The sequence below is a fragment of the Schistocerca americana genome, chromosome 1 (assembly GCF_021461395.2).
Source record: "Schistocerca americana isolate TAMUIC-IGC-003095 chromosome 1, iqSchAmer2.1, whole genome shotgun sequence".
Classification (NCBI taxonomy): Eukaryota; Metazoa; Arthropoda; class Insecta; order Orthoptera; family Acrididae; genus Schistocerca; species Schistocerca americana.
Window position 1 is genome coordinate 520,414,753 of NC_060119.1, and position 20,040 is coordinate 520,434,792.

Sequence of the window (20,040 nt, forward strand, 5' to 3'; positions counted from 1 at the left end):
ATTTGCGCGTCCTGCTTACACGAAAGCAGACGAATGGCTTCTTCTAACCGTAGGCCTACCGGTAGAGGTTTTTGGCGACTCCCGAGATGGGCCAGCAACTGCCTGTTCACTCATTTTGATAATGTTTAGCAGAACTGCACAATAAAAACATGCAGAAAAGTACAGCGCAAAACAATAACGAAGCAGACGACGATGGCTACCTTGTACAACACAGTCAGCTACGTAATGTTGGCAACAGTCTAAACTGCGTGCCTACCGAAGCCTCCTGACGTTTACCGACTTCTACCGATTCAGGACTATGGAGAGGTCTGGCATCTAAAAGTTTACACACTGTACGTAACTTTTCCTCTGCAGTTAGTACAGTAAGTGAAAAAATTTACTGATAACTGGTTTGCCTCGGCGAACTTCACAAGATACATCATACTAGCAAATGTGCAATGCATATGAAACGCTCACTTGTCTGATGCGTTTAGTTTACGGTTCGAAGATTGTGGACTTCAACCTCACTAACATCAGCTGCACGAAGGGAAGCAAGAGTAATCCAGAACACTACCGTCCAGTATTCATGACATCCAATGTTGCAGAATCTTAGAATACATTCTGAGCTCAACCTTAATGATGTATCTCGAACAGAATGCCAGTCGGTATGGATTTCGAAAACATCGGCCATGTGAAACCCAATTCGCACTTTTTTCGCGTAACATACTGAAAGCCGTGAATAAAGGCAGTCCGGTAGATGTAATATTTCTTGACTATCGAAAACATTTGATTCATAATCAAGTCTACGTATGGTACCGGAAGCACTATGAAATGGGGTACGAAGCGAAATTTATGATTGGATTGAGGATTTTTTGGTAGGGACACAGCTTTTCTTCTTCGCTGGAGTGTCATCGACAGATGAAGTAACTTCAAGTGTGCCCCAGGTAAGCATGTTAAAACCGTTGTTGTTCATATTCATCAATGACCTTGCAAACAAAATTAATAATAACTTCAGACATTTCGCAAATGAGGTTATATTTTGGTATGTACTGTTCGAAAAAAAAAACCAGCAGAAATATTCAGTTGAATCTTTACAAGATTTCAAAGCGGTGCAAAGATTTGCGACTTGCTTTAAGCGTTCAGAAATGTAAAGCTGTGCAACTGACAGAACTAGAAAAAGACGTAGTATCTTATGACTACAGTATCAGAGGGTCACAGCTGGAATAGGTCAACTCATACAAATACCTGGGTGTAATAATTTGCAGATACGTTGGTATGAAGGATCACATATTCTCAGCCGTATGTAAAGTAGGTAGCAGATTTCGGCTCATTGGTGACACACTAATGAAATGCAATGAATGTGTACAGGAGATTGCTTACAAAACACTCGTGTGACCCATCCTAGAATATTACTCAAGTGTGTGGGACCAGTATGAAATAGGACTAACGGGGACATTGAACGTACACCGAGAAGGGCAGCACGAACGGCCACAGGTTTGGTTGAACCAGGAGAGTGTGCCCCGGGGATGCTAAAGAAAGGTAACTGGCAGATAGACGCGAACTATTGCGCGAAAGAGTACTTAGGAAGTAGAACCAGCTTTAACTGATGAATCTAGGAAAGTGCTGTTAATTCCTACGTATCGATCAGGTACGCTCCTGGAGGACAAGATAAGACTTCAAATGGTTCAAATGGCTCTGAGCACTATGGGACTTAACATCTATGATCATCAGTCCCCTAGAACTTAGAACTACTTAAACCTAACTAACCTAAGGACAGCATACAACACCCAGCCATCACGAGGCAGAGAAAATCCCTGACCCCGCCGGGAATCGAACCCGGGAACCCGGGCGTGGGAAGCGAGAACGCTACCGCACGACCACGAGATGCGGGCAAGATAAGACTAATTACAGCACGCTCAGAGGTCGTTTAACACTCATTCTTCCTGCGCTTCATATGTGAGTGGAACAGAAAGACACCCTAATTACTCGTACAGTGGGAAGTACCTTCTGCTGTGCACTTCACAGTAATTTACAGACTATGGGTGTAGTTGTAGATTAAATGTAGGAACTTTGACATTGAAATCCTCTGTCCCTAGAGCAGCTTCTCAGAATTCTCGTACTGTTGCTGCTCTTTCTATTGCCGCAGCTGTCAAATGAGAACAGGCCTACTCTGAGGTGAAAGAAACACTAGGCATGCTGCCATTGCGCCGGCTGTGCTGGGAACCCAGTTGGCACCCGACTAAACAAATTAAACGCTCTGGCTAGTCAGCTTGGTAATTCCTCCCGTCTACTGTCTGGCGTTGGTCTTGTCTTGGTGCAGGATTCTTGAAGTATAAACAGCATATTAAAATGTGTGCGTGCGGTATATGCTACAGAGGCGGTGCTTCATACCCTCCTTCCCTCGATTCGTCCTCTGCTGTTTTTCTCTGTGGCCGTAAGGGGTTTCCTCCGCCGTGTTGCTAAAAGGAGTATCGTGTGTTTTCCTCGCTCTCGGGATTCAGAGAGCGTCCTTATCCCATTTCTGCAGCTCTTCTTGTTTTTCCCGCAGCTCCCTGCGGAATTCCTCTGGTGGAGCGTAGGATGTGTCAGCATGCTACTGGAAGACTTCCACGCGAGAACGCGAAGATCGACTGTTGCATCGTGAACGGGCCACATCTTCCCTCCACCAAAATTTTTCCAGGCAAAATAATTTCTGCGCTCGTAACAGCATGAATGTGAGAACTGTTCTTACTGTCACTTATGACAGTCGTGGCGGTTATCTTATTTAATGCGTAGTTGAAATGACTAGGTTTTACTAACAACAGTCCCACCACCTCGTTCCCGAACGCTTTACAGATAATAAACGAGGGCTAGGTGAAAAGTAATGCCTCTGAAGTTCTTATATGAAAACTCTATAAGCTTTTTAAATAAAACGAACAATATTAACATTCTACCTCTTTTTCTTCATGTCGACATATTTATTTCTCAACGTAGTCACCGTGGTGACGAATAAATTTCTCCCAAAGAGAGACCAATATGTTGTCACCGTCACTGCAGAATTGCTGACTTTACCTCTGCTTGCACTGCTTCATCACTGTTAAAGTGAAGTTCTCGAAGCTGTTCTTTAAGTTATGGAAACAGATGAAAATCGTACGGGGCAAAGTGGGAATTGCATGCCTGGTGATGAGAACCTCGAGAATTTAGAACTAATAAATGAGTAAAATTAGACATGAAATGTGTTATATGATCGGTGAGACATCTTTAACATATTGTATTATTGCTCAGTACAACTGAATGGTTTCGAAATAAATTGATGCGGTATGTTTATTTGCATGTAATCCTCCGCAGTAGATGTTATGTATTAATTATTATTGTTTCTTCTCGTCTTAGGCTTACTGCAAATACGCCTACGTTATAAAATTAATAGAATTCGTTTCTGTCTGTAATCTAGCTGTATTTCAGCCAATATCTTCAGACGCTGTCATGCACCGAATTGCGGATTATCAATAAGAATTCCACTACTCTCGCTAGCCTAGTCATGAAGAGGGAATTTTTTTTTTTTTCATGCTCACATTTCCAAAAGCGAGAAAAACAATGAGTAGACTTAACATTGTCCTAATTTTAGTTGTAATGTATAGTTAACTTACGTGTGATATTTGGAACAATGTTCATTCAACATCTTCTTCATTATTGACATACCTTTCACTCTACAGGTGGGCAAGAAATCACGTATTTTTACAAAAAATTGAGACTGAGAAATTTTAGTTTTCACCACGACAATTTTAGAACGTTTGGCTGTGATTTCAGTCACAACTCGGTCAGAAGTAGCAACTAAAAGTTAGATTTAGGCATTATAAAATTCAACGCAGTGTGCCATTTGTTGACCGACGTTCGTACTTCGAAGCTGAAACTGCGAGATAAACTCAGAAAACGTTTATTAGATAGCGAACAGACGAAAAACGCATCTCTCTTTCTCTACAAATGAAAATAAACTGAAGTTAACAATAATTCCGCCATCTGCAGCTTCTGAAAGTAAGCTACTGAAGTGTTGGCCAAATACATATTTCGCCCCATTTCATGGTAACATTGGGAAAAAGACATCAACTGGCGCTTATGTGAAACTCAGGACAGTAATGAAGGCTTAACGAAATGATGGTGAAAAAACGATTATTTAGCTTCCTTTGAACTCTCACTTGCACTGCACTGACCAACGATTCAACCGAGATGTACAGTACTTATAGGCCTTGGAACGCATTGCTTTTTAGAAATTAAATGCATTTTTTTGTGATTGCTGGCGATGTAATTTCATTCCTGATAGAGTGGAGTCACTGTCCAAATAAATAACAATGGCCAAACTAAAGATATTTTTCTAAGAAATGGCTAAGGACGCACACAAGCGCGGAATTTTTACTCGAGAATTGTTGTGGCAAATGTACCATAAATGCAGTCCGTGAAAAAATCATAGTGATTTCAAGGACGTTCATAAACGATCACCATAGGCTGTAATGAAAGCCATAAAACCAGTTTTCAGAGATCTGTCTGACAGACGTTTTAGAAAAGTCCTTCTATTTTTGAGCATAGAATCAAAAAAAGTGCAATGTAAAAGTCAAATCATGAAAGAAGTAAAAATGAAACGTGGGGAGGATATGCCTAGTGACTCTGAAAACTTAGCTCATGGAAAAGAATTACGTTAAATATGTATAAAAAAACTTTGAGGTTCATTGACAGTACATTTTTTGTGTATCAGGAACTTTTCTCAGTAACTATGGGAGCTAAAGATAACAGTTTCTTGATATGGTACTTATATAATGTCAAAATGTTTTTTAAAACTGCAAGGTAATTTAAAGGAAATAGTAAAAGTTTCTCGACGTTACAAAACATCATTCAAAGCTGTTAAACACTGCGATGCAAGTATATAATATACCAATAGAATGAAACTAAAATAAAGCTTCAGGTGCAATTACTTATTTCAGGTATGAATATGTTTCTTTGTACACCTTATCATCTAGAATAAACCAATGCAAAATGAAATTCTGCATGTTGAAAGCAATTGGGAATTAATGGTTTATTTATCGATCTGTATCAATCATGTCTTGAACTAGAATGTGTTTCATCGTTACAGAACTGAAACTGAGAGCATCATCATAGTCTTTTTGAGCAGACAGACTATTGTCTAATGCTGCTGCTAACTGTTCGTTTTCAGTCATTAGCTTTTTCTCCTGTGGCTCTTCATCTCTGCTCTCTTGTTTTGAATAGCTTAAAAAGTTGATTTTGGAGGCGTGAGATTAATAATTGGCCTGTCCTTCCATCTCATATCTGCGTTTCCCAAAGAACTTTATCATTTTCAAAGTAGGCATGGCATACCTGAGATAAAAATGAATAAATAATGGGAATTGAACAACCAGGAACTTGAGACAAGCTATTCAAATGTGAAACAGGGAGAAGGGACTGCTGCTCCATGAAACAACAGAGCTATAAAAACTGCTATGAAGCATCAGTGCAGCAGAATAACTGTACATAGCTGGAAGAGGAAATATAGATATTCGGTCTTGCTAAGTGACCAAATTTATAAATTAATAATGGTGATGAAACAAATGGTTTTGTGACAGTAAGGTCATAAATCTAGTGGGGGCTTCCTACATCATTATAAATTCACTAGAAAGAGAGAGAGAGAGAGAGAGGACACACACACACACACACACACACACACACACACACACACACCCTGACACACATATATACCGAAATGTTCCACACAAGCAATTGCGAATGAAAGTAATGTAATTACTGAAAGTAGTGGATTCATGTATCTATAAAAAATAGTTTGTGTATCGTGTTTAACTATGAACTACTATCCTTGGTAGCGCTTTTATGGAATATCATAAGGCCTTTTGCATATCTTGTAATGGTACTTTGACTTCCGCGAAGTTATAATTTACGATCGCGCACTCAGGAGAGCGCTGGGCCAGCGACCGATTTTATAAATAATTTTGTTCTTTTTTTTTTTACTTTTGCGTAGTTTTTTTGTTTTTAAGAACTAATGGAGGTCTCTCTCTCTTGTCTTGATACGAAAGACGTGTATTTTTCCGTGATGTGTTGAATGTGCTTTTGGTGAAAATTAAAATTACATAACAAAGCGATGTTGTTTCAATAGCTAATGAGGAGAAGATAATAAAAGGAAACACTACAATTGGCGACCGTGACAGGACAGATTGTCTAGTAACGCCAGACAATCTGTCCTGTCACGGTCGCCAATTTTAACCACTTAATAGCATCAGAAAATGAATTTGGACTAAGTCTCATTCATTTCAATTGTAATGTTACGTGCATGAAATTTACAACAATATTGTTTTCCCTGATATTAATTTGTGTTAAGTTTCATTTTCATGTTGAGGAAATTAATTTGGTAAAAAAAAGGGAAAAGGATAATGTTCCATAAAATAATTTGCACGGATGCGAAAGACAAATTTTGGATTGAAAACTGTATATTTGACGCTACATTTGCAACATAAGACTGAAAAAAATTGGTGAGTACAGAAATTTACATTTTTTTCCAGTTTCAGACAGCCATCTGTACTTCCTTTATTCAGATCCATTTATTTCGAAATTATTTTTTCAAATTGTAGTTAAAATTGATTTACTACTATTATTGGAAATGGTAAGTGAAGAGCATATTCACAGTCATTTATTTATGAGAGGGAAATTTCAGTACCAGTTCAATAATTCAATTTCTAATTAGAAATCATATAGAAATATCCATTTCCATAAGAGAAATTTCAGATTTCAACATATATTTAAAAAAAATTTTTTTACCATTGGAAAATTTTATTTGCAATTAATTATGAAAATCGCAAGATGGACGCTAGACGCATAGAAATTGTTTCCGCGGACGAGCTTAGTGAAAGTGACACATTGCAAAACATGTCCGACAGTCAAATGAATATTAAACTTAATAGGGAGGATGTTCAAGACATGGAAATGGAAATGAGCGTTTGGCGTCATTGGCCGGGAGGCCCCTCGCGGGGCAGGTCCGGCCGCCATATCGCAGGTCTTATTACAGTCGGCGCCACATTGGGCGACCTGCACGCCGGATGGGGATGAAATGATGATGAACACAACACAACACCCAGTCCCTGAGCGGAGAAAATCTCCGACCCAGCCGGGAATCGAGCCCGGGCCCAGAGGACGGCAATCCGTCACGCTGACCACTCAGCTACTGGGGCGGACGTTCAAGACATAATTTTACTGGATCGATTAAGACAACAACCCCTATATTTAAACAGATATACAGGCGAATGGAGAGTGAGTACTACGCGACAAAACGTGACATTGACAACGTCAACTTCAGAATCAGACATCAATCAGACACGAAAAAATGACGAAACTAAGACACAGGACTCTGACATGCTCAACCAGATTCTGAAGTTACTTGGTGACCAAAACAGAAAATTTGACAAAAGATTTGACGCTTTAGACGAGAAAAATGAAAATTTAAAACGTGACATTGGGAAATTTGACACTAAATTCGATGAACTGACACGGGACATAAAACAAAATTTTGAAAAACAATCGAGACAAATTGCCGACTTGACAGAAACCACCAGTAGTCTTGGAAGGAAATTTACTGACTTATCAGACAAGGTTACGAGACAAGAAAAGGTATTTGTGGAATTCAGTGACGAGACAAAAACTGACTTACAACGATGTAATGAGAAATTGTTAACAGTAGTTTTTGAACAACAGAAAACCAGTACCCAAGTTGACGAATTACGACAGTCACACAATTCCGTAAAAACAAACCAAGAACACTTAGACCTGACGATTACAGACCTTTCAGACAGATTAAATGATGTAACATTGGAGCAGAAATCCTTACAGGAAAAGTTAGAAAAGCTTGAAGACAGAGCAGATGTAACATCTTTAAAGAATGACACAACTCTAGCAGAAAACTTGTACATGAATGCAAATTATGTGATGATTATTTAGATGAGAAGTTTGAGACAATGACACAGATCATTTTAGATAAGACAAAGGAACAAGTAAAGGGAGAAACAGATAATATTCAGAAAGAGGTACGTAAACTTAAAGAGAATGTAATACCAAGTTTGTCAGTGATACCAAAACCCATAACAGACAACCAAAACATAAATGAGAATCATAATAATGCTAGACCCAGCACACAGCCGAAAATAGAATTACCAATGAGTGACACAAATCCCAATGAACCATTTTCAATGCTACCACAAGATCAAAATTACTATCAGACATCACCACATACTATGCACAGTTTGACACAAAATACAGGACCCATAATACCATCGGGAGTAGCTGATGAAACATTAGTACGACATGGATACTTTCAGACATTTTCATGTGATGAGAAAGACAAAGTGCATCCGATTGTTTTCATCCGCTCTTATGATGGTATTTTCCCGAGACATTGGTTAGAAGCCGATAAAATTCGATATGTTACAAATTTGTTACGTGGAAGAGCAGCTAAGTGGGGAGCAGCAATTAAAAGACGATGTTTAACATTTGAACAGTTTGAACAAGCATTTCTTGAGGAATTCTGGTCGATCACAGAACAGCAAAGTTTAAAACGAGAAGTATACAATCCAGAAATTTACAACCCGAAGAAAGAGACTTTACGACAATACTTTGAACGCTACCTAGACAAAACATTAGATTGGACAAAACCAGCAGATTTACCAGATGTAATTACAACACTTAAAAGCCACTTACCATTTCCTTACCGTGATAAATTAATAGGAGTGTCCAAGGACAACATAAAGAATTTTTTCAGTTATGTTGATGAGATAGATGTTGTTTACAGAGATGAGATCAGGAATTTCAATCAACTGTATCCAATCCATCCAAGCAATTCGCGTATGCACAACAGAAATGACAGAGGCTATTGGAATCCGCCTCCGACACCACAACAAAACACTCAAAGAAACAATTCACACTACAGTGGGACAAATCCATTCAATATTAGGAGAAACAACTCGCAGCATTGGCAAGGAAACAGTAATTATTACTATAATGGTTATCCGAACAGTAATTACAATCAGAACAATAACAGTTATATTCAAAATAACAACAGAAGAAGGAACCGAAATCATAGAGATCCAAGAAGAGAGGATAACAGGTACCATCCAGGATATTTTCAGAGAAACAACATCCAGCAACATCCAAACATGTATTGCAGGAATAACAGTAATGACAATACCAGCTACAGTCATGGGCGAAATGATGTATGGGGAAATCACAATGGACAACCGCCACGACACATGCAATACAGCAACCCTCAATTTGTACCTAACAGAACTCCCAATGCGACGTGGGGTAATGTCAACAACCAAACAGCTGATACTTGGGTGACGCGCGACAGAAATGTAAATATTATTGAGTTGGGCAATGAACCCAACCCGCAGCAACAACCGAATTTGCCGGAAAACGAACGACGACCGAGCTAAGCGCTCGAGTTACGGTCAATAGGGAGCAGGGCGCAACGGAACCGACGATTTGTTTTCTCCGATATGATGACAGTAAGAAAATAGAAAAAGAATTATATCAGGATGTAGATTTTAATAGTACCAGTAAAACAAAGAAGATTATTCAGGCTATAACACGAGTTATGATTGGTAGTTATGAAGTGGAAGTAATGTTAGATACAGGAGCAGCAGCAAGTGTCATTTCAATGTCCTTATATAATGAACTCAAACAAATAATGAACATACAAACATTGCCAGTACAGAATTTTCACATTAGATGTGCCACCGGTAACAAATCAAAGAATGTGAAATTTCAAGTGCTAATTAACTTCACATTTTCAAATATACCACTCAGTTACAGTTTTCTGGTAGTAGACAAATTAGTTATGCATTGCATATTAGGAATTGACTTTTTGAATGAATATCAAGCAATCATAGATTTAGGAAAAGGGAAATGTCATTTAACCGTAAACCAACAACAACTGATAATAGAGTTAACACAGGGTAAAAACTTAAACAGTAAACAAGGTAAATTTGAACAGTTACATTTTGTGTATCCACCAGCAATAAACATACGTTATTTAACTTTTAATGAAGCTGTATCTCAGGGAATTAAACCTAATGATTTATATGAGAAATGCACAGAATCTGAATATCTGACGAAGGAACAACAACTTGAATTACTTGAAGTTTTGCAGCAATTTGCTGAGGTATTTGTGGAAAAACCTGGAATTATTAGAGGCTATACTTATGAGATGGATGTTAAACCACACAAAACATACTGTAGAACATATTATAATAATCCTTGGTCAAAGAAACCCGCAGTTTTGAAAGAGATTGAAAAAATTCAAGCTTGGGGTATCATTGAAAGGTCACATTCACCATATTGCAGTCCGATACTAGCAGTTAATAAAGAGGATGGTAGTGTAAGGTTAGTGCTGGACGCACGAGAAATTAACAAAGTTATAATTCCAATCAACACACGACCTATTAATTTGGAAGAACAACTTTTAAATTTCATAATGTACAGTATTTAACCAATATCGACCTCCGCTCATCATTTTGGCAGGTGAACCTCCATAAAAACAGTCGTAAATACACTGCATTTCTATGTGAGGGACGTAGTTATCAATTTTGTGTTCTACCCTTTGGTCTACGAGTGAGTGCTGGAGTATTTATTGAAGCCTTAGATGCTGTTCTTGGACCACAATTGTTATCGCAAATCACAGTTTATGTTGACGACATTGACATTGCAACCACTACTTGGGAAGAACATGTAAATCTTTTGAAGCAACTTTTGACTAAATTTTGTGACGCAGGTGAAACTATCAATTTATCAAAGACGAAATTAGGGAGGAGAGAAATCAAATTCCTTGGTCACATCATATCAACTCAAGGCATTTATCCAGATTCAAGAAAAATTGATGCAATAAAGAATTTTCCATCCCCACAGAATCGTAAACAACTCAAAGCCTTTCTTGGTCTATCTTCATTCTTCAGGAAATTTGTACCCTACCACCTTCTTAACAGTCCACATCTACTATCTTTACTCAAAAGAAATAATATTTGGAAATGGACAGAGTTCTGTCAGACAGATTTTGAAGCGATTAAGAATGCTTTAGTTAATGCACCGTTGTTATGTCATCCTGACATGACGTCAGACTTTTGCCTAGTAACAGATGCAAGTTCCTATGGGCTCGGAGCATTTTTATTCCAAATTCATGTGGAAGATGAACAAACAGTCATCAAACCTATAAGTTTTGCTAGCCGCACGCTCACTGAATGCGAAAAGTCATATTCAGTGACCGAGCGCGAAACACTTGCCATAGTATGGGCGTTTGGCAAATTTCGCTATTTTCTATGGGGAAAACGTACTAAGCTTTATACTGATCGTCAAGCTCTTTCTTTCCTGCTATCATGCAAGTTATTACATCCACGTCTTGCACGCTGGTGTGCCTCACTACAAGAATATGATTTTGATATTATATATATAAAAGGAGAATCCAACATTATAGCCGATGCTCTATCTCGTTTGCCACAAGGCCTACAAGAATTTTCAGATGTGACAGAACAAACATCAGATTTTAAAATTTTACTCATGTATGATGGTACATTTGCACCTTACTACAAAAACATGTGCAGGAAGTTAGCCATATTGCAGGACAATGATCCCAGGTGGATCCAGATAGAGAATAAATTACGTGCAGGAACAGACCCACATCTTGAAAAATATTACACGTTACACAAAGAAGTATTATTTCACCGACGAAACCCAGAATCACAGCATTGGTGTGTTTGCTGACCTGAAGCTCATGTTGATGATTTTATTTTATTTACACACAGAACTTGGGGCACTATGGTGTAACCAAATGTACAGATAAGATTATACAATATTGCTATTTTCCAAATTTAAGGCGAAGAGTATTGAGTAATATTAGGAAATGCATCATATGTGAGAAAGCCAAATATTCTAATCGCACAAGCATGAATGAATTGCACCCAATCATACCTAAGAGGCCATTACAGCTAATTTCTTTAGATATTGCAGGACCCTATCCACAAGCACGTGGAGGAATGAAATACATCCTTGCTGTGTTAGATATTTCACAAAGTATTTAAAATTATATGCTTTGCGTCCAGTTTCTACCACTGCTATTACCAGACGTCTATTAACAGATTATTTTGTAAGAATAGGAAAACCTGAAGTTATGATCACGGATAATGCAGCATATTTTACCAGTTTAAAATGGAAGACATTTATTGAAGAACAGAATGTTAAACATAGTTTAATTTCAAGATTTCACGCAGCAGGAAACCCAGTAGAAAGAAAATTTCGAGAATTTGAACAGTTTATGAGAACACACACACCAGAGAAACACACAAAATGGGTAGAATACCTAGCACCATTTGAACAAATAGTGAACAATTTAACTCACATTTCTACTGGATACACACCAACTGAATTAATTATGGATAAAACAGAAAGAAATGAATGGACAGACCCTCTACCTAAATTTACAGCAACAACAAATCATGTTAGTTTAGAAGAAAAGGTAAGACAAGCTTACACAACATTATGTGACAAAGCTAAGGAAAGAAAGAAATATGACAGAGGTGTCAGGAAAGCCCAAACATTTCAAGTTGATGAGTTAGTTTTACTAAGAACACATCCAAAACCCACAAAACTGAAACATTTAAACAGGAAATGGCAGATCTTATACTCTGGACCATACCGAATTGCAAATATTCCACACCCTGGCTGTTATTCATTAGAATATCCATTGACACATAAACCCAGAGGTCTACATCCACACAGACATTTGATAAAATACATACAGTAAAATGTTAGCTACTGAGGAGAAGATAATTAATATGATATACAGTTATGATGAGCCTACATTTAAGTTATACAGATACTTACAGTCTAATGAATGCAGGTAAGTCTAGAAAGCAATGTGAACCATCCAATAGCTAATAAGATATTTGGTTATAAGAGGAGTTGCTATTGAGGCATATACACATTAGAGGAGGCATATACACATTAGAGGAGGCAGAGAACTAAACAGAATTATTTTCTTTAGGAGGCATGTGATAATAGTATTGTTGATATGAGTGATGTGAGTGAATGTAATTTTAGTTTAATAAGAGCACAAATAATAATACGGAGAGAGGTAAATGGTATATAAGATGAGAAAATGGTATTAGTATTATTATTATTGTTGTTGTTGTTGAAGTAAAAAGTAAGTGGTGATGAATAAGAGGAATATATATATATATATATATATATATATATATATATATATATATAAAATGCTGAGGAATAAGTATATGTTATTTTGTGAAGAATGAATAATGGATAGGTGAGGATGTTATGAGTAACTGAGAATATGTTGAGAGGAGAGAAACTAGATTTGAACGCTATATCACATGTACTCATGGAATACAGAATGAAAGTGGTGGAAAGAATATTATTTATTGAAAGATTGGTATGCCTGAGATAATAACTTATGTGGTGTCTTATATAGTCTTATAACTAAAGGTGAAAGTATAGATTTATGTGGAAAGAATTATTTACAGCAGCCACTGTTGGAAATATACCAGAAGATTTAAATCTATAACACTTTAACACTAATCTAATGGGAACTTGTAATGAAATTTTTGGAGTTATGTAGGCTTGGCACTTCAGATTGGAAGAATTATTTAAGAGAACATATTTAGCAGTCATCTAATGACATAATTAAAGCTCATCTACTGTACTGAACTAATGCGCCATTAAATAGAAAGGAGAATAAGGAGAAAACAAAAGGTCAGTCCTCTGTTGCGGTTCATACTCTCATCCCTTCCTTAGAAAAATTTATACATGTTGATGAAATATTTTACATTATATAATTCGTGATTATCTGACAGTATGGAGAGAGATACACACATATTTATTTATGAATAGAATTTTACAGGTACCACAAGGTAAATACAGAATGGATATACAGCATGGAACGCAGCAGCAATTATCTAAGAAGATTTATTTATTTATTTATTAAGTAAAACATTTGTTTATATTGCTTGATACTCATGAAAGGAAGGAGATGTACTATACAAACTTTATAGGAACATGATTGACTTGAACTATATATATATATATATATATATATATATATATATATATATACACTTACCACACTGATGTATATACTTGTAGGATCCTAAGATATTTAGAGGGGCACCACTCTTAGAAACGGTAATAGAGGGGTACCACTCTTAGAAACAGCAATAGTGGGGACACCACACTTAGAAACGGAATTAGGTATAGGAACTTTTACGTTATATTAAGTTAACATGTATTTTATTTATCATATTTTATTTTGTGTAGTCCACTGTAGGGGATGACTTTACTAGTATTTATGAAGTAGTTAGCAACCATCCCATGAACCTATCCTCCTACAGAGGGCTGTCTTGAAGCTTGAAATATGTGTAAATTTTATTCCAGGGTGCAAGATGAATTTTAAGTTGAATATTCTAGCGAGTTGCCACAATTATCTTCAAATGTTGCAAGGGTAACGGGGAAATAAATAAAAAAGAGAGAGAGAGCTAACAAATAAAATAAATAAAATGTATATTTCAATCTGAATGTAATGTAATTCACCTGTCAGCACAATGATATTGAATGTAACGTAAAAAATTTACTATATTTTTCATTTAATTCTGTATATGTAGTATATGACAACAATGTAACTATCTCATGTAATGATTAATTGTAAATATTTGTATGTTTATGTACTTACTATATCAAGAAATGTATTTTAAGGAGATGTTAACGAGCTGCAAAGGACTTGTGGATGTAGCACATGATTCATATAAATGGAACTGAAAATGCAAAGAAGAAACCAACGTGATGGAACACTGGTCAAGCAATATTTACGTAGTGTCAATATGCTTTGAAGTGTATGGTGTTGTAGAAGCCGGCAGGTCTTCAGGTTGGTGTAAAAGACTAGCTCATCACCTGTCGTAGGCAGTGAGGTGTTTCCTGTGCCCTCATTGACCATTTATACCCCGGTAGACGCCACCAAAATTCGACTGCTGGAGATCACAATTTCGTGTTGACACATTGAACAAACTTTGGATTTTCTTCAAGTCACACGCAAGAGATCCAGGCAGTACACACACACTCAGAATCCGATACTACGTTTAAAGACATTGGAGCAATATAATAGAAACATTTATTGTTCGAATTAATTCCATTGTAAACACGAATCATGTGAACTGAATTCAAACGCTGTGCTAAGCAACGATAATATGCTGCAATTCAAAGACATTAATGTTACGACTCCTAAAGAAGATACACACCAAAAAGACTGTATACAAAGACTGATATGCAAAGAGCATAATGCTCAGAAATATTTTTTGTAATATGTAAATTTCTTATTTTCTCATATATGTATGTATCTATGTAAATTTTCTATACTGCCACGCTCGCTTGCGGAGCGTGTTAGTAGAGGAGGCATTGTAATGGTACTTTGACTTCCGCAAAGTTATAATTTACGATCGCGCACGCAGAAGAGCGCTGCGCCAGCGACCGATTTTATAAATAATTTTGTCCTTTTTTTTTACTTTTGCGTAGTTTTTTTGTTTTTAAGAACTAATGGAGGTCTCTCTCTCTTGTTTTGATACGAAAGACGTGTATTTTTCCGTGATGTGTTGAATGTGCTTTTGGTGAAAATTAAAATTACATAACAAAGCGATGTTGTTTCAATAGCTAATGAGGAGAAGATAATAAAAGGAAACACTACAATCTCTGCGTTTCAGCTACTATTTCATACTCAATATCTTAGGTCATACACAAAATCTGACAGTATTAAGAAAGCTGAAACATTGTCATCCATATACAGGATCCTGCAGATCAGCAGAAATGTATGCATTCATTATTTTCAAATAATTTAATTGTATACTTATGAAGCAAGTGTAGAGCAATTAAATACATCTGAAATTCATACCCAAAAATTATGACAATTTGCAGAAAAAATTGATAAGATACGCTAATGACTTTTTACGCATGTGTTCACAGATATTTTTGTATTTGTATCTGCTGATGGGTCATAAATAATTGAACAAAATAAACAAGTTTGTGTCTTTCCATTTGATATATTCACCTGCTGCTTCATTTCTGTGGAAACGTATCGATATTTTTAAAGGAAAATACTTATTTGTGCATGTTAAGATTAAAAGCATTTTTCACTCAGAAAGCTATGCATTTTTGACAGCATGCTGCTACAGATGTCCCAGTTTTTGGGAGACATAGTAATACAGTAGCTACTGGTACTCTTAATTTAGATTTCATTTACTTGGTAGACCTGTAAGTAATTTCTTGGCGTTTTTCAGTAGGTAGCGTACTGCAGGTTTTCACAGCAGAAATCAGAGCTACAGCCATTCTATGCTGAAGAGACGTATTCTATGTATATATCGCTTTATCTGAAACTGAGCTGTCTTATTACCAACAATTACTAAATAACAAATGTAGTACCATGTGAATGTAAGGAAGCTAATGGTTTTGAAGAAGCCTCTGCATGACATTCAGTTATCAGATTGAAACAAATTGCTACTACTTTCCTCTATGGAGTAAAGAATGTATATGATGATGATAAAGTTGGATTGTGGGGCGCTCAACATCATGGTCATCAGCGCCTGTACAAGTTCCAATCTTTCCATTTCCAGCCTCGGCACTATCCAAGCTGACGAAATGACGAGGACAACACAAACACGCTGTCCGACCCGGTCAGGAATGGAAACTGGGACTCCGTGATCCAGAGGCAGCAAAGCTAGCCACTAGACCACCTACTGCGGACAATGCACATGACGGAAACATGGAAATACCTAGGGGGAGGTACGTCATCTCAAGAAAAACAATCACGATAAACTGTACTGATTGTCATTAAAACTGCCTCTTTTAAGAACTTAAACAAAACAAAAACTCACCTTTGAACTTGAAGAAGGAATGAAATTATTCCTGTGAGTTCTCAATAACCATTTCTTCCTCATCGTCTCATCATCCAGAAACTTAAATACAGTTATTTCCTTTACACACACTTCAAATAGATCTAAACATTTAGTAACTTACACTTATCAGAAGCAAAATACATTAACAAAGGGGTTCCACAAGGTAGCATATTAGGACCATTCCTGATATACATCAATGACTTTCCCAGTAGTATTACTCATGGTGAAAAAATGCTCTTCACTGATGACAGCAATATTATAGTCACTGAGAAAACAAGAGAACTCCTTGCAGAGAAAGCAAATGTAGCTCTCAAGGAAGTATACGACTGTTCAATAAGCAATAAAGTGACATTCAACATAAAGAAAACTAGAGCCATAATTTTCAGTTTGAAGAGGGAAAAATGACAATGTTAAATTGTGTAGGTGGCACCTCAATAGACTGTGTAACAAATGCAAAATTTCTGGCAATGAATATTGATTCTCAGTTGAAGTGGTGTGAACACACAAAGCCACTTGCAAACAGAAAGTCATCAGCATGTTACGCCCTTAGAATCCTGTCATCAGTATGTAACATTCAGGGTCGTTTAGTTACGCACTATTCATATGTACACTCAGTTGTTAGCTACGGCATCCTTTTTTGGGAACAAATGCACAAAATATGAACACAATTTTCAAACTCCAGAAAAGAGTCATAATAATCATAACCAAAAATGGTAGTCGAGCTCATTGTGAAGATCTGTTCAAAACACGGGGGTTTTAATGGCCCCATGTGAATACATTTACCACTCAGTTGTGCACATCAAAAATAACATTGGTAATGTTGCACTGCACAAACAGTTCTGTCCATGATCATGGAACAAGAACTAGACTCAACTTACATTTGCCAAGAAAAAATAAACACAAAATTGAAAACAGCATTTTCTAACAAGGAATAAAACTGTACAACAAATTACGAAAACAGATAAAAGAAATTTAAAAATACCCTTATTTAAAAAGGCAGTTAAAAAGTATCTGTTATGCAATAAATTTTATACATTGAAGGATTACTTCGATAAAACAGAGTATCAGTTTGATACAAAGGCTATTCAGATAAATAATAGTAATGATTACAAAACATCCAACATTCCACATAACACCTTCACACTACGTTTTTTTCTTCTTTCTTCCTTGTTTAGGAGAACTTACTCCCAAGCTATGCATTGCGCAATACTAAAACCTCTTCCTATTTCTGAGCTCAACATTTCACTCATTATAGAGGGATGCTGACTCGGTTTTTCAGGATAGCAAATGGGAAGTTGTGGAACAGGAAATGGCCCAGAGATCACCAGTGTGTGTGTGTGTGTGTGTGTGTGTGTAGTGAGTGAAGTGTTATGAAAGAATATGTGTATAGTGCGTGCAGTGACTGATAGTGAGATATGAGTGAACAGTGCGGCATTACATTATTTAATAAGTTATTGGTAAAAAAAGTATTGTACACTAGGAGTAAATCTAATGATTATCTCTAACTAGAAATCTGTGAATGTATGTGTATACGAATTACCTTATTTTAGATTGGTCTAAACTTGTAAATACTTTGACATGTCCTATATCCTTGTAAAAAGAGATATACAGATGAACAAAACTACTACTACTACTACTACATGTCAGCACACAGCATAAACGGCGTGTGATACAACACAAAGATCGCAGATCGAAAGGACACACACACATCGTCCAGCCTAGTGCACAAAAAGTAAGCAAAACTAGTTCGCGCTCAGTTACGATAAACAGCGCGTGTTGTGAATCTTCGTAAGGTTTTGTCGACCACTCACAAAGCCATGTGATGAGGTCACGCACAACGTGCACTTTCTTTTTATAGATGCTGCCCCAAGGCGGCGGGTTGTTAGTGACGTCGCAGCTCTCGTTTGTGGTGTGGCACTGTCATGCTGAAGGAAAAACCCGCCAGGTTAGCCGAGAGCGCTTATGCGCTGCTTCCTGGACTCGGGTAGGCATGCTGGCCGCGGGTCGAATCCACCCACCGGATTAACGACGAGGGCCGGTGTGCCTTCCAGCCTGGATGTGATTTATAGGCGGTTTTCCACATACCTCTAGGTGAATACCGGGCTGGTCCCCACGTTCCACCTCAGTTACACGATTCACAGAAATTCGAAACACATCCGCGCTTTTCCATGATTTACACTAGACACAGACAGTTGGGGTACTCTGACTCCATCCCGGGGGGTACAGCATGGCGGCAGGAAGGGCATCCGGCCACCCCTTCAACTTAACATGCCAATTCCGAAATAACAACGCCAACCCCGCGCACAAAGGCGCAAGCGATAGGACTGTCATGCTGAAGGAGAAGATGCTCCATATGTGAACGAACTCTTCGAATTAGAAATTTATGGCACCAAGTTGTTTCTCACGCATGACCATGGTTACATTACACACCGTTATGTTACACGCCACAGTTGGGAGCCCTCAAGCGGCAGGGGGCTGCAGATTTGTAAACATGAAGAATATAGAAGTAGGAGAGCTTTAAGCGTTTTCACATAAAAAGTCGGAGGCCTTTCATTCCAGCATCGCCCTTGTAGCTATGGCTTAGGCGAATCGTCCATCAAATAAGGGCCTACACTCAAAATCCCACATAATGCGCAGCGCATAATTATTTGGAAGTCTTCTTGTGGTTCTATATGTGCACCTGACAGCGTACATACAACAGCCAAAGTTCAGTTTCAGAGAATAAATAACTATTTCTTGTGAAACGTTAATCTCCAAAAATGAAAATAAGAGCTTGCACTGCACTGTAAATTAGCAAAATAATCGCCATCCAGCAATATAAATAGTAGTTATTATAAATAAATTCCATTCCCATTTTCAGACACGCCTAAGCACATATCTAATCGATGTTTGCTATTATTTTCGCAATCACAACTGGATGTCAACTGAACACAACGGTGCCACCACACTCCCACGACCTCATACCAAAATGGTACCTCGCTGCTGGGTAACAGTAGTCCAGGGCAACGTACGCAGAAAACAGTGTCAATTTACGTAATTAAATCTTCTTCTTCTTCTTCTTCTCTTCTGCTATCAGACGAAGTTGCTTGTTACAGTACCC